Source organism: Nothobranchius furzeri, chromosome 1, assembly GCF_043380555.1.
Source record: "Nothobranchius furzeri strain GRZ-AD chromosome 1, NfurGRZ-RIMD1, whole genome shotgun sequence".
In the NCBI taxonomy this organism is placed as follows: domain Eukaryota; kingdom Metazoa; phylum Chordata; class Actinopteri; order Cyprinodontiformes; family Nothobranchiidae; genus Nothobranchius; species Nothobranchius furzeri.
Genome location: NC_091741.1, coordinates 87263712 through 87279312, shown reverse-complemented (window position 1 = coordinate 87279312; position 15601 = coordinate 87263712). Strand labels below are relative to the sequence as shown.

The following is a 15601-nucleotide window of genomic DNA, read 5'->3' as shown; positions in this document are numbered from 1 at the left end:
TTCTTGTGCTTTTTTATTGACGAACGGTGAACTAAAAAAACCTAACTGTTAGCATAACAGCTAACCGCTCTAAAGCAGGTAAAGATATACCTGTATACATATATATATATATATATATATATATATATATATATATATATATATATATATATATATATATATATAGCCTACCTGCTCCAACGCTGCAGAGTGCTGTCAAAAATGAAACTGGTCAAGTTTCTAACTCAACAATCACTGAGATCAATGTTAAAGCTCTAACTTAGTTTAAAAACTATTTAGTGCTACTTTTACATAAAGGCATGTCCCTTGTTTATTGTCATACATCCTGCTATTGCCCTAATTTTTCATAAAAACAAAAAATATATATAATTTTTACATTTATCTCACAGAAAGGAGAATGGGACATTACAAAAATGACATCATTACAGATGTTGCAATTTTCTCAGAGCCTCTAATGCACAATAAACTCTTACAAAGCGGCGCAGCCTGTTACTATAGATGAGCTAGCGCTGGTAGCATTGAGATGCAGCTCATCTGAGCTTGGAGGTATGCTCCAGGCAAGAGTTAATTTCTTAAAATTAAACTAAGCATATTGGTACAGCGGTTTATGGTAATCTGCCTGAAGTGTCTCCGAGGCATTGCAGAACATTTTCAGTACTTGTGGGAGAATATTTAATAGCTGCTTGTTTGGTTACCACTGGATTACTTTATGATGAAGGAACACGGGGAGGATTTGGAAGGGTTGTGGTTCTGCTAAATTTGCTCTTAGTTTTTATTTTTTTCCCATCGGCCTTGCAGATAGCATAATGACTTCATCAAAAAGCTTTGAGTGGAGCTCCTCAGCAGCATGTCACAGTCATGACAAATCACCTTGGATACATTATTTTCCCTGATTCTTTTTTTTCTTCCTCTTAGCCTGTCTACTTTATTAGATACGGTACAAACTGTGACAAATGTCAGAGGAGAAAAAAGGATGACATTTAATAAAGGTGGCAAACTCCTCTCGCTGGCACTAACTCACTGAACTTTTTAGATGCAGAAGTTTTTTTCTCAAATGAATTCATGTTTTAATGCGATTGACAGATCGGCGTGTGAGATCTTACAATCTTTAAAACACACAAAGTGGCCATAATAAGGCTGAACTATTTGAAATGACCTTTCTCTAATTTAAAGGTCCATTAGTAACTTTTAGTCCTTAAAAGTCAAGACGGTTTTCCCTGATATATTACATCAGATTAGAGCACACGGCACATATCCCGAGTACTTTTTAAAGAGGAAACTGATTATAAGAAAGAATAAGTGGCAGGGCTCAAATTGGGCCCATTATTAATTAATCTTAGTTTTTCTGAAGACACCAGTGATGAAAGGTTTGATGCGAGGTGAGCTGCCTTATAACAGATCAGAGTCGCATCAAAAGTCCTTAATTTTTTCTGTTTCTCCACAACTCGTATTATTTGAAAAGCAAAGTCATTTCCACATTCAACAAGCATTCAAACGCAGGCCTCATAAAACGTGTATGATAATTTAATGACTGCATTATGGTTTTAGAGATTGATGCTCGCCCACCAGTAAGCACCACTGTGACTACTAATGATGATTTTCATTTACTACTGACAGTCTCTGCATACACACCATTCGTGAATACAGAGATTCTGCAAAGCCAAATGTGTTTTTCTTTGCTGATGTTTTTTTTCTCCTTAAGCATTTCTTAGCTTCTTTTAATGTAAAAAGGCTGAAAACAGCACATGCAAGCCCTCTCATGCCATCCTACTCCAGCTTTTCTCTGCAGAGTGCATTGAGGCAGATGCACAGAAAAGAAGAAAACATGTTTACAGATGAGGGGAGTGATTTTGTCATTCAAAACTTTGACATGCATGTATACATCGGCGCAAACATTTCATTTATTTGACAGGCAGCGAGAGGGAAAGAGCTCCATTTCTATAGCTTCTCGTTGGAAATCTTTGCTCATACAAGTTGTAACTGCGTGTGTCCTGCCCCATGCTAACTGAGAAACAGGGTTGAAAAGGAGTAAATAATAGATAGAGCAACAAAGTTGTTTTCCCTTTCTCCCTTTGTACAGGAAAGTCATGAGTTGTTCAGATTTATGGTTTTGTCAGCCTCACGCGGTGGGCGGGTGGTTGTTCCAACTTTTCTGTGTAAGTGATGCACAGTTTAGTCGGCAGGCAGGTCTGCTGTTGCACCGTTATATCAAGCTGGGTTTGCAGAAACCATGTAGCTACTGTATGTTACACCGTGCTTATCCATACTTTATCCTCCTACTTTATAAAAAATTAAGGCCTTAATTGGCGTAACAGTTGTTCGTTCCCGCGCGTGTGAGCAAACGCGTTATCAAGCGGCGGTTGCAAAGACAGAGCGGTAGGGAGTGCACAGTGCAAATAAAAAAGTGACTGCAGAAAAGGCACCAATTTAAAATGTTCCTGAGTGATGCCTCTGTTACTAAGGGACAGAAACTGTGGGTGTGTACATAAGAATGGGAAGGAGGGGGTGATTTGATCTTGCATGTGATGAAAGGTTGCTGGAGAAAAGCAGCACTGGCCATATATATCCAGGTCAAAATTTATTCCCATTCAGAGGACCATTATTGTTGACCTTGCCTTGCCTGGGAAAGCCAAAGTAAACAGAGGCCTAATAAATCAACTTTAACAAGCCCAGTAGTCCAGGCTGGTGGAGCAGCCATGCAGCTCGGACACACAGGGATGGATTAATCCACACTAGCTGTTCTCCATTGAGGATACCTGTAGAGTCTGATTTGGCTGATAGTTTGTATGCAGACACACAGGGATGTTTAATTGCCTCACTGAATGCATCTCCCCAGCCTGTGTGTTTGTATTCACACTCAAGGCCATGTTTGTGCTGGAGATACAGAGCAGTCAAAGGAGAGGATGCATAATCACACTCTTGCGTGCAGGACTATACCCATGCTAGAAATTTCATTATATGCTTACCTGGTGTTCCAGTGCAGGCAATATTTGTGCAGCTGATTCGGTTTGCTGCCTGTTTTGATTCCTCATCAATTTTCTATCCCCTTCACATCAAGTGAGATCATCAATGATTCACACCGTAGACTGCCGCTCCATGCAGTGGAAAGGCATTTGTAAAAATCCTAATATCCTCATGTTAGGGCAGTGTAATAAAATTGTGTACCAGCTACTGCTGTCGTTTAGCCTGGAACCCCCAATCATTGTTTTATTGCAGCATTTTTCAATCACAGATAAAAATAACTGTAATTAAATCACATCATGGTCTTCACAGTGCAGCCTGCCACACACACACACACACACACACACACACACACACACACACACACACACACACACACACACACACACACACACACACACACACACACACTTACCCTGTGCTCCCCTTGCAGACTGCTCTGCCCCAGGTCTCCTCTTCTTTGCCTCTGGCGGTGCAAATGGCAGTGGGTGCTGAATAGTAAATTGTTTGTGTTATTTGTGGGATGGGTTCAGGTTGAATATGTGCTGAATTGATCCCGTCAATCAGTCACATAATCAGTTTGTCAATCTATTTGACAGGTAGTTAAGGAAGGGACACTAATGCACGCAGAGATTCATGGCTGCTCTTTGCACGACCGAGGACAAAACATCATTCAAAGTGATGTTGATGTAATTGTGTTGAATTGTGTTTGACCAGCGGGGTTGGGATGATTCATTTGTGCAGATACTTGCTTGCTGTATCCATACTATAATTGATGTGTATGCACATTCATGTGCAAGGATGTAACAGTCTCAGTTTGAGCACGTGGGTGTGTTTGTAGGCAAGTGAATGCAGGAAAGTTATTCCTCCAGTGTCATATTTTTGGCATGGTTGTGTTGTGTCCCAGGCTGCTGCACAGTTGGTGAATATCAATGCAGTGTGTCGTAGTGACAGGGACTGGAGCTGACATGTTGTCACACCGTGATGAAAAGCACTCTGAAATGATGTGGCGGGAGTGTTCCTCCTGTCCGCAGAGAGATGGTAAGCTGGCTTAGGCGTTTGTGGATTTGTTTGTGCCCACATGCCTGTATGAGCGTATTTGTGTGTGCGTGCATTTTGGTTTGTTTTTCTCTGGATGCACTAGTGATTGTCTGTGTCTTTTGTTTGCCACTCAACACTGTCACTTAACACAAAATGGGAGGCTTTGCTCATCTTACGTTTTTGAAGTTGTTCAAAAAAGATAGTCTTGGTAAAGTGTGTGTGTGTGTGTGTGTGTGTGTGTGTGTGTGTGTGTGTGTGTGTGTGTGTGTGTGTGTGTGTGTGTGTGTGTGTGTGTGTGTGTGTGTGTGTGTGTGTGTGTGTGTGTGTGTGTGTGTGTGTGTAGCGATTGGCCCGGCCAAAATTACTAAGGAGGTGATCGTGATCATCATGCCAACAAGTACGGTTATGTACTGTTGAGTTTGATTGACACGATCCTGTTGAAAATTCTCAACTAAAAAAGTGGTAAAGAATAATCTTGACTCAACATTTAAAAAATCAAACACAGATTAATCCCATACTTTAATGTGGCGAAGGATTATTGAGGAGGAGGTGGACAGCTCGTTGACATATCCTTCCAATGCAGCGTCACACATCTGTGTCGCATGTACAGTGCATATTCTGAGAACTGCCTTTGTGGATCAGACACTGTCTCCGTCTGTCTCTTTGTCCCTTGCCACTGAGCCCGAAATTTGTAAGCATTCCATCACATCTCTTTGAACCTGTTGTACAATCCAGCTTCTACACCCTGGAGAGCTCATGTGCAAGGGGAAGTGTCACATTACCCCGGCCTGTAGCTGCTGCAGCTGTGCCAGATCTGTGCAAAAGAAATCAAGGCGTATGTTCAGGCCTCTAGTTCCTTGTATTGGGCAAAGGTTCAGCTCTCTTCTTTCGCCTGGGCCTGTTTAAAGCTTTTATTAATGCATGAATCTTTGTCTCTGTGGACTGTAGCAGGCGTGTGAGAGATGTGCCCCACCTGGTCGCTGGCTGAACTCTGTCCATTTAATTATTGAACAGAAGAGCACCAAAAACTCAAATGTACATGGTCCTGCACAACACCTAAACGGCAGCAGAATGTCGCTGCTTCAAAAAGAATCCATTATGCTCTGTTGGGTTGATCTGAAACGGCGTGGAATATTTCAGGCACGTTCCAGAAGCAGCACGCCACTCCGCGCCATTCCGCACCGCACCACACCACGTTGCGCCGCTAAAGATAGGATTGGTTTCAATTTTTACCATGAGTGGCTTCGGGAATGCGTCCATTTCTGCAATTAACATAGGGCTAGACGGGAAATCACACACGGTTTCAGTGTAAAATGTCCGGTAACTGTCAAAATGAAAATCTATTTCTTTTCTGTGTAAATTACCTTTATACGTGTGATCTGATTTACTACCAGTATCCTTTGAGAAGTGCAACAGTGTGTGTTTCATGGCTTTAATCCTGGCAGTGGAGAGGAGCAACATCACGTATGACATCAGCGATATCAAACAGGATCTCCTTTGAAGTCTTGAGGGATTTTCTGAACTCGCGAGTCCAGCCAGGAGGATAACGAAGATGCCTCCCTCGGCGTGGACTGGTCCGCCGTGAAGCACGCGAGTAAACCACCCTGCTGCAGTTCCGCACTGCTGATGCCTCCGGTGAGGGCCTGGCGTAACTGTTTTGCCAGTTACTTTAAAAAAAACTAGAACATGCAAGTAAATATAAAAAACTTGTGATTTTGCATTTCTCTGTAGGGTGCTGCTGTAAGAGTATGCAAATATGATTGTAATGGTTGCAATAGCTATTAGAAAACAAACCAAAACAGAGCTCAGGACTCTAATCCTGTTACGCACCTCCCTTTTGTTATGAAGAAGTCAAGTGTTGAGGGAAGCGTTATTTGTTAAACACGTGTTTGCGAAATCTATATTACATATAAGAGTGAGAAATGTATCACAGGAGACAAGATGTGCGCTCTGGGATCTACTATATTTAATCTTCAGGTGTATTTCTTTTGGCTGTTGCAATAATTGCTTCCATTTTAGTGTTTAGAAGGTGGGTTTGTGTGAGGGGTGGCAGATGAAACTGAGTTTTTTGTTGTTGATGCTCTGCATGCTCATGTGTTTGTATTTTTTAGTCTTTATGAGGAGCCTTTCGTAGCTTCGTGTGCTCTAATGTTAGCGGAGTGTTTCTGAATATCCAGCACCATCAATCAGGGAATTGTCGGCTGTCTTCTCTGTCCTAATTGCACCCCTAACCCTGTCTTGCTTTCCTGGCTGTCTTTTTTTTTTTTTGCAGACTTTGGTTGCAGTAGAGATTTTTTTTCCACAGAGGAGTTCTTTTTGATACAATAGTCTTATTGAAGTTCTCCTCTCCAGATGTTCTCTCCGTAGATAAATCTGCGATTCAGATCTCTATAATTGATTGTAATATGCAGAATTAATGCCTGGGGTTATAAAGAGAATTCTTGGCCATTTTTTTCTCTTTTTATTTATTTATTTTTTTGCCTTCCTTTTGAAATTCAAAACAAGAAAGCACCACAATGCACTTTTTTCCTCGGCCCGGGCTCCGCGTACAAGTGCAGCGCAGCGTCGCCTATTTGCATATTCTCTAGCTGATTCTTTGCAAAACAACTTGGGTATTGTTACAGACGTAATTTGGAGGATGATCAAACAGGCTTTATGGCAACGATCTTTTCCTCACCCTCTGTCATGCTGTTTGGAGTTACGCTGATATGATTGCCGAATCCCCTCAAAGAATAGAAATAATAATAAAAAAAAGCTAAATGACTATTTTCATGCACAGCTGTAATGAATGCATGTGATGAATTTGGGATTATGGGCTGTTGTGGAGTTCAGAAAGAGACCGTCACAAAGACAGACAAGACAGACGGAGAGAAAGAGGGAAAGAGACAGGCTGATAGAGTGACATAGAGTGAGGTTGAGTACTGAGCTCATTTGGAATTCTAGTGTTGGTAATAATAAGAGAACCTCGGCAGCCCTTGTTGAATTATAGATCACACCAGTGTGATTGGATGAGGTTAGGCCATTGTAACACCAACTTCATAATTTACAGATTGTACTACTACAGTAAAAATTGCATGGGGAAGGGGAGTTTTTTTCTAGCCCTTTTAAGTGTAATAATAATGATAATAATAATAATGATAATAATTTGTCTCATGTGCTGAAAAGTGCTTCAAACAAAACCACTTTTTTATTCATGGCGCTTTAAAGCTGATGATTGTGCAATTTCTAGTCATTCATAGTGGTTGGATTCCATATGGTGTTAACGTTTCAGGGTTGCTCTGGTTCACTTTGTTTTTAATTCTGCAAGCTGGTGGCGTTCGCTTCACTGTGTCCTCACTCTGACCTTGTGTTGAAGAAAAGCTTTTTGTCGCTCACTGTCGGTGTCAGACTCAATGATTCAACCTACTTGGCTTCCTTCTCGACAGCCCACATGCTGACTTGTAAAACTGCATGCCGGCTGCATTATCATCATAATCTGCAATTTGCTCATATTACAGCCACTTTTCTCTTCAACTTTAGTCACCATTCCCGTCATCTTGTAACCGAACATTTGAGACGCTGCCTGTGTGTGCGTGTGCTATGCATCTTTGACATTACATGGCATTGCTTCAGTCCATTTGGTCCTCAATGGCTTTGTTTTGAAGTGACGTCCCAGATTCCTTTCTACCAGAAATGTAAAAGGCATTGTCTTTTTAGAGGAAATCATGGCAAGGATCAGAGCTTGTTGCTGCTGAAGGAAATGAGAATATAAAGGCTGTTAGGAGCACAACAGGGTCAGTAGCGAAAGGACCACAGAACAACCTCATTAACTTCAACGTCTATTGTTGGCGTAGGTGAAAATCAAGTCAGGCAAGCACGCGGATCTCCTAGCTGGCCAACTCTGTCTCTCAATAGACTGTCAACTTTTATTAAGACAAAACAAACGGCAGACAGATGAGTATCCTCACTGCACTTTAGTGTGAACACGTATCTGCATCCACGTGCTGCTGTAGTCCGCCTGTGGGAGGGAGGCTAAATCCTTTCAGGAGATGGTAATGTTAAAGCGGACGTATTGTCTCTTTGTTGCATCACTCGGAAGGTCGTTGCTTTTATGTATGTATGTATGTTTGTGCTCACTAAATGGATTTAGATAATGAGCAAAAAGAGTGTCCAAATCGTTTAAAGTGCAAAGGGTGTTAACAATAATGAAGGGCATTTATTCTTGACAATGTGTTTGAGGAGTCTGTGCAAGGTCAGATTTTAATGCTGTGATTTTTCTCATTTTCTTTACTTTTCTTGAAAGGCTGCATACCTGGGAGGTGATATTAATAGTGAGATGTCTGTTTTCTGGTGATTTACTGTCTGTAATATTGTAAAGTAGCATTAATGCAACAGTGCAAGTATAGCAAAACAAAGAGACATGACACAGTCAGAGGGGATATTAAATCATTTGTTGAAGATGACACCTTTGGTGTCATCTTGTTGTTTCCTACTGCATCCATGCATTTGTACCTACACTATCTGGCTTCTGTTTGTGTGTCAAAATAAAAAATGATGCCGTTTTACGACAGATATTTCTTCCATAAAATTGATCTTTGCAGCAGCGTGAACAGCCAGATTTATGCTGCTGTTATTAGGCCCTTTGTATGAAAAATCTAATATGTTTTTCATTCTGCAGTTAGCAGAACAACATTCTAGTTTACAGCTTTAAATGTCTCAGTTTTTCTTCATTTGTAAACATGAAAGAAAAACAATAAGCTTTTAAAAGGATCTTGTTTTTCTAAGCTCAGTTTTTTCACAGCCCATTAGAGATGGTCAGTTTCATTAGATCGGACAATGGAAAGTCAGGAAAAAAAATAATGACTGCGTTTCAGTAGGTGACTGCAAATGAGAGGAAAAAAATAACTTAATTGCTGTAAAAAAGTCATAATTGGCCAGCCGGCTTTAGAGCTAATGAATGGAAACCGTGGCAGCAAAAGTAATACAGTAGGATGTTATTTTAGAACTTGTTTATCTTATTGCCTGTAAAAAAGTGAAATATTCAGGAAGCTTAGTGACAACAGGATAAAAAAACATGATATTACCCAAATTAGGTTTAAAGAAAATAGATTTATTCTTTGTTTTGCATGCTTGATGCTAGCTCATAAATTTCTCACCAGATTCATTATTACTTGTTTTTAAGTCGAGACTTGAATAAACTATTCACCCTGTTTCTGCCTTTTGTTGATGGAGCATACCCCTTTATAAAACAAGTGGTGCTCGCTGCAGAACCACAAAGGTGGAGCTGCACCAGAAGGTGGAGCTGCACCAGGGTCAGCCCCGCCCATTCCAGAGTCAGCCCCGTCCGTTCCATCAGAGTCAGTACAATTCCTTCCAGTTGTCAGACTTGATAGCATTCTGGAACCAAAGAGGGTTTTATAGCTAAAAAATACAAGATTGAGGACGGAGGTGAGAAGTTAACTGAACAGTTTTTGTAAAGGTTCCATATAATTAAAAATCTAACTTTTGGAACTTTTTATCATGTTATATTGTCATTTCCTCATAAGAAACACGCCAAAGCCATTTTTGGCCTCATTCATGCATTTTCCTCCCATCTCAGCTTCAATTTGGTCTCCTCCCCTGAAGTGGGTCTGGTCTTGGTTCTCAAATCTGGATATTCTGTGAATTTTCTGACAAATTATTTCTGAAATGACTTCTACTGAGACACCGCCAATAAACCATACATCCCATCTCCAAAGACACACTGGATAGGACAATTACATGTAACGCCACTTACTTCATATCAGATGTGGTGGGGTAGAGGCTATAGAGGCAGGTTGGCATGTAGTTTTGCGCAGGTTCGACTCCCAGTGGCAGAAATCTTAGGTAGATTACAACCCCTTTTCTTAATTTCTAGCTACACTTGCCAGTACTATGTTTACAACAATTTACTGGTATACCGTTTACAATATAATGACTAATGTGTTTTTTTATTTATTCGTTTATTTAGCCAGTGTGAGTCCATTTGTGAGCAGAGTTTCAACTAAAATGCTGTTTAGGAATGACCAAATTCAAAGAACTTTTAGAGACATAAATATTTTGCTGAAAATAAACATTACAACTAAAATATAAACAAATTAAATGTTTCAGCTGGCTAAATAGATTGATGCCGAGCTCACCGAGAATCGAACCAGCATCTGCTGAGGGGGAAGCAAAATTTACTTCAGATGATCTTACCACTGGACTACCAGAGCACATATGACAATCACCCATGCTGTTGCACCACATTTTTGTTAGAGCGGCTGTGGGCAGATATCTGCTAAAAGAAATCGTTTCATTTCAAGATGTATTCAGGCTTTGTCATGTAGCACGTTATATTTATCTTGTTTAATTGGAGCATAGAACATAGCATTAACATTTGTAAAGTAGTAACAGCCATAATTCATGTGGGTCAGGTTAGTTTGCGATGAAGTTGGAAAACAAAAACGGAAGTCAGTGGGCTAGGCTGAGTTTGCGTGAATGGGCGGGGCTGACCCTGGTGCAGCTCCACCTTATGGTGCAGCTCCGCCTTTGTGGTTCTGCAGCGAGCACCCTCTCTTATAAAATCTAACACATAGTATCCGTCTCAAATCAAGAGCCCAAATCCTAATCGATGGATGTAGAATATTTGTCAACATATAAAGTAAAAATGGTGGTAAAAAGTTTATTTTCCTAAAGTTTAGCCATACATCTGCATCGAGCTTTTATCCTTGGAAATAATTTATTCAGATCAATCTGCTCCCTCGTTGTTCCTTTAAGAAAGGGGTCTGTGTACCATTTTTTCCCACCCCAGTCGAGTGACCTCTTTAGTCCTGCAGTTCTTAATTGGGATGCTCCAACTGAAGCTTGGACCCACAGGAACTCTTATTTCTATCTTACCCTTTGCACTGTCAGATGGCTCAAGTACCCTACATCTCACTTTGTTTTCCTTCAAAACACATTTATCCTACTTACAGGCAATTGTGAAAATACGCTGCCATAACAAGTAGAAGAGTGGGAAGTATTGTTTCCCATATAAAGTTCCTTTCACTTTCTTTTAGAAAAGTGTACAAAGGCAGCAATGATAATCCAAACTGAAAGAGGCAGATTGTTCCAATTTTTAATGTCCCAGCAGTTTGCAACGTAGATGCTTCTTTTTCTGTTGTTTCTGTTGTATTTTATTATATTCAAATAGTAAATAAATGGCTTATATGTGTATAGCGCCTTCTTAAGCCTCATTTATACTTCTCTGTCTGTGTGGGTTCGCAACGTCACTATGTGTTGGCGCAAGGGCTCTCAGATGGGCTTGCTGATGGAGACATGCCCAACATTTACTATCTGTCAAAAGTGATGGAGAACTCAAGCTTGTGATTGGTCAGGACACTGATTCTTATAAACTTGTCAACAGCACTTCCATTGCCCCATTCTAAAAATAAGTTATTTAGCAGCAGACATGGAACAGACTGAAAAATGCCTCGTGGAAAAAGTCCAAAAATATGAATGTTGATTCACCCGTGACTGAAGGAGTACACAGATATTCAGCAAATGTTTTAATGGTGGATGGAAATGACGAGAAACGTGGGTTCAGAGAAAAGGTGGAGGAGAATGAGCGACAAATGTATTGTCCTGGTGGGGATTTGCTTTGTGACACTCTCCAGGTGAAGGAGAAGTCTGAAGAGAAAACATCTCCATCAGTGCATGTGCGTGACTCCACACTCGAGCTGACAGAGAAGGGTAAATCTGGCTCAATGTTCTACAACCCTCCAAGGCGCTTCCATTTACACCCGGTGGTGATGAGATACAACGTAGCCACAGCTGCTGGGGTACACTGATTAAAGCAAGGCTGCCATGCACAGGCACCGCCGACTCCTCCAACCACCATCAGCAAGCAACATTGGTTAAGTGTCTTGCCCAAGGACACAACAGCTACAACAGACTCGATCCTGGAACCATGCTGTTACAAGACAGGCACATAACTCCTCTGCCACCATCATAAACAACAGTTTATGTTTATGTTTATGTATTTAGCAGACACTTTTGTCCAAAGTGACTTACAAGTGATAATCGGCATTTTGCCCTTGAGGCTAACAACAATAGTAACAACAACAAATTGACATCAGTCATGGAGAGGAGGGAACAAGGAGTGGACAGTAGAGAGGGGGGACGGGTGCAGGCAAGGTGCTAGTTAAGAAGATGCTCTCTGAAGAGCAGGGTCTTCAGGAGTTTCTTGAAAATAGAAAAGGAAGCCACAGTTCTGGTAGTGTTAGGAAGGTCATTCCACATTTGTGGAACGATGCATGAGAAAAGTCTGGATTGTCCTGAGCGTGGTGTAGGCACTGCTAGCCGACAATCCTGTGATGACCGGAGCGGCCGGGCCGAGACGTAAGCCTTTGCAAGAGGATTCAGGTAGATGGGAGCCGTACCGTCTCGGACTTTGTATGCTAGTGTTAGCAATTTGAATTTGATGTGTGCTGCTAGCGGTAGCCAGTGGAGCTCAATGAACAGAGGGGTGACGTGTGCTCTTTTAGGCTGATTGAAGACCAGAAGCGCCGCTGCGTTCTGGACCATTTGAAGAGGTCTCACAGTACAGGCTGGAAGACCAGTTAGAAGAGCATTGCAGTAATCGAGGCGGGAGATGACAGTAGATTGCACCAGGAGCTGGGTGGCATGTTGTGTTAGGTATGGTCTGATCTTACGTATGTTATACAGCGCAAAGCGGCATGAACGGGCAACAGAGGCAACATGATCTTTAAAGGCCATGTGTTCATCAATGACAACACCCAGATTTCGAACTGCCTTTGAAGGAGCCAGAGATAGGAAGTCATTTTGGATTGAGATATTGTGCTGTATGGATGGTTTTGCTGGGATGACAAGCAGTTCAGTTTTAGAGAGGTTGAGTTGGAGATGGTGGGATTTCATCCATTTTGAGATGTCAGTTTAGACCCCGTTCTTTCCACTCATGCACATTAGCACACTCAATAAACACTCAGTGGTTTCCATTACTTGCTTTACGCTTTGCTCCACCTTTTTAACGGCCAAACTGTTGAGGATATTTAAGTTAAAACTTTTTCTGGCTTCAGGACACATCATTGTTTCATACTTCTAAGGAATGCGTGGGGGTGCTGGTTCTTTGCTGCTGGTCTCAGAATCTCAGCAGCATCTTTAAAGCGTTGTCAGTCCTTGAGAGTGCTTGGAAAAGAGACAATGTTGGCAAGCTCAGGCTTCCTGCCAGCTTGTCCATCTTTCTTTACATGGTCTGCTGCTGTTTGGGGTCACCGTTCAGGTCAGGTTTAGAGTCTGTCAGTGGGATTAGTTTTTCTTTCACTGTCGGGTGCGCACACAAACACACACACACACCATACAGTACAACAGTATGAGAATATGTATAGTTATCCCTTCAGAGAAGTTTTTCTTGTAGCACAGTCATTCCATTCCTGAAATGGATGGTGGGTGGAAATCAAGATGTTTAAATAAAAAAAGGAGACAAGTAAAAAATGACGAGTTCATAAAATCTTATCCAAACAAAACCCTCAGTTTATTGTTTTAGTAACTAGATGTGTTTTTTTTACCAAAGCTCATGTTTTTATTGCCTTTGAATTTGGCTTTCACCATTGTCTTGAAAAACACATGATATCCTTTAGCTTCTGTTCCTCAGAACTATCAGCATCAAGTTTAATTAGAGCACTTTTCTTAGCTGAGTGAAATGAAATCACATGTTGGGCTCTTTAATTGAACAATAGACACTTTGTTATGGCTTTCTCAAAGTGAAGCCAACTTGTTATTTCAGGTAAATCATAAGTTACTTTAAAAGAGACTCCTAACAAAAACCTTTAGAGAAGTGGGAAAACGTTAAAGGTGTCTCAGTGCTAACGCAGATGTTTGTTGTTTTGTGCATTGATGTGTTCCACATTAAACCTGTTATTTGGAAACCTGCATATGGCTGCTGAGATGCAGTATTTGTTTTGTCAGTCCACCATGAAACACACAGCCATGTGAATAGACATCTTCTACATGCACCTACGCCTTGTACTCCTGCATGCAAATAGAGTAAGCGTGCACTCACACCGAATTAGCATTTTTTAGTTCTACCACTCAGACTCCACTCAGGAAGGCTTTGGGTGTTTCCTTCACCCTCGTCGCTTTTACGTTTTCTCTGTCTCCCTGCTCTCCGTCTGTATTCTCAATCCCACTTTCCTGTTCCTTAGAGGTGAGTTTTTAAACATGAGATGGAGCGGTGGTTTTGCTCCATTTTTCCTTTGATAGAGGTGGGGAGTCTAATGAATGTGAAGTGATGGGGACTGGGAAGAGGCTGGGGGACTGTGAAAACTGTGGGGGTCTGGGTCTGGAATTGAATAGTTAGGAGGTTGCCACAGCGCATTAGTGCAAGGGACAAGGAGTAGGAATGCTGCGAGTGACTTTTTTCACCAGCGATTGGGTCCCTTGTCACCAAGCAGGCTGGTTTAAATGATGCTTGATTAATTGAATGAGCCACACACTGTACATGGACTACACTGATAAGGACTTCATACAACACACACATTTCCTTATTTTCACCACATTTGTGGCAAAAGCGGGCCAAGACAGCTTTGTTTATCAAATGGAATTATGTCACCTATTAAGCAATTGTTTTAGTGTTTCTTGTGTTTGCTGCTCTAATATTACTAATTGATTTAGAAGACGTTAGAAAAAAACTTCACAGATGGTTATGAAACTGCAGGGAGGTCAGTAATTGGCACGCTCTTTTGTACGGTTGAAATCTCAGTATGATAAATACAGGATGTCATCGCAGCAGGTGAGGATATAGCGCTACAGTACATCTGAGAGATTAACCAGGTATTCAAATGTATTAGAAACTATTTCAAAGGATTAAGATGTTTCAGCCTCACCTAAAGTGTGACACCAAATACAGTTTCTTCACTTAGGGAAGTTAAGCGGATTTAGGCTCTCTCCTTTCATTATGTCTTGAACGCTGTTGAAATGGCCCAGGACGAACTGGCGTCAAGATGTGCAGAAAGGATCGATTCTTCCGTCTTAGAAGCCAACAAATGCTCAACCCTTGGTCTTTGTGCAGATGCATTAGAAGATTAAAAGTAATGTCTGTACGTGCCAGCCGCTTCCTAATTGATCCTAAGCCTCCTCCTTCCACACACGCCTTTGCTTTTCTACCCAGCCATCAGATGAGGTGCTGCACCGTATCGATCCTCAACGCCAATTTCTTGATTGCAAATTCTGATGTGAAGAATCCGGCCTAATGCCATAATCATACACTTGTGATTATGGGGGAGTCTCTTCTAATCAAAGGTCTAAGCTGCCATGCTGGAAGGCAGGCAGCATGGGGGTAGTAATCAGTAAGTGGTGTTTTAGGGAGAGAAACAGAAAATATCCTGCAACCTTCTGAGTCATTTCCTTTTTCTTTTTTGAACCACGACTTTTTATGGAGCAAAAAGCATCATCCTCGATTGTAGATGAAAAGCCAGCGCCGTTGAGTGTCAACTGAAGTGAAGCTACGGTAATTGCTATTTGCATGTCAAATTTTTGTACTCATCAGTGCTAAGGTGTGATCATGAAATGGCTGGATCAAAGCGGGCCCATTTCATTTATGGAGCTGAGCCGTGCCTTTCGC

General features: G+C 41.4%; 1 protein-coding gene across 5 annotated transcripts in view; it reads left to right on the top strand.

Moving 5' to 3' along the window:
• Window positions 1-15601, top strand: part of diaph2 (diaphanous-related formin 2) — a 562944-nt gene that overhangs the window by 94877 nt on the left and 452466 nt on the right. The gene's annotated exons all lie outside the window — the stretch shown is intronic.